Below are 1,534 nucleotides of genomic sequence, written 5' to 3' on the forward strand. Positions count from 1 at the left end.
AAAGTGCTGGCTACAGTAACGACACTCATTACAACACATTGCTATTATTGAACACTTATCACATATAACCAAATATTTTGCAGCAATTTAACTCTATTATATACCTTAAATTATTGATTAATAATTCTTTGCGAATTATACAAATTAAATAGTTTCTGCTAAATCTATCCCACTCTTATTTGGATTCAGCACAGCACTGCACTGCATTAGTTTTTAGTGTCTGCCCCCATGTATTCAATTTTGGGCCCATAGTTGTATAGTTGGCCCATTTTGCATTACATTTTCCTCCTAGTTTCACAAAAATACAACATCCTCCTCTTTGTCAAACACTATTCAAAACAAAAGTTATTTATATTTACAAAAAATAAAAAATAAAAAAAATTGTGCCAAATGGTGTTTTTTTTTCTTATTCAAAGTTGAAGGAACCACATTGACATAGTTATTGAATAGAATTAATAACACATGTAATTTTCATCTCATTTAGTCCGTTAATTGCTACACTAATTACGGGTAATGCTTTTTTTGGAGGGGGGGGCATAGTTTTAAACAAAGGCCTCTTAAAAGCATACAAGGTGGAGAGTCAAGCAAAAGTTAAGCATAAATTGAACCCAAAAATCAGGATTAATGGAAAAATGTTCTGAAATTTCTCCCACCCCCAAAACAAAAAATCTAGATAAACTAGCTTATTAGATCTAGGGAGGCTTTTTTCAACAAGTCTAAAATGGAGGCATTGCCATTTGAGCGTGTGTATATGTGTTCATGTATTGAATGAATTGACTAAATGCATGGTTATAGGGGAGTCGGCAAGCATGCGTAGGATTGTGTAGTGTCTTTGCAAAAGAGAGAGATCATATCTTACCCCATTCCCTACTTCAAATCCCATAATAATTGATGAAGAAATAATATAGCTACAATAAACGTCAACAATGCCATGTATATATATAAATATATATTTTGTGGAAAACATACAAATCCCCAATTAAAGAAGGGTTGGTGTGAAGCTCTTATTGTTGCAATATCTTCTCACAGTAATAATTATACATAAACGCATTAGGGTGATCAAACTACATAAGTGGTAATAAAAGTCATTTAACTTCTGAGGAAGAAAGTAGATATGCATATGCTTAGACACCATTATTTATATTTGTCGGAGATTTAAAAGTGGAAGTACTTTCTAACTATATTGATGTATTGACTTAAAATAAACTATTGAGTAAGTAAGCATGAGTAGTTTTGGATTTGTGGATACTCAAAAGTGGAAGCTATGTAGTAGGTATAGTAGAAATTATCAATATCTTCTCCACCAAATGGGAAAAATTGAAGAAACTAAAGGTGCTTGGATGGTTAGTTAGTGGATGAAAAAGCAATGTAAGTGTGTAAATTTCAATTGATTGTCTATATATATAAAAAAAAGAAGAAGTCAAAATGGAGGGTAGATTGGATTTGTGGGAGAGGGAGTCATAATAATTAGCCTCAACTTTATTCTATAAAAATTGAAAGAAAGTAGGGTAATTAGATTGCACACCAATAGAGA

The sequence above is a fragment of the Humulus lupulus genome, chromosome 2 (genome assembly GCF_963169125.1).
Source record: "Humulus lupulus chromosome 2, drHumLupu1.1, whole genome shotgun sequence".
Classification (NCBI taxonomy): Eukaryota; Viridiplantae; Streptophyta; class Magnoliopsida; order Rosales; family Cannabaceae; genus Humulus; species Humulus lupulus.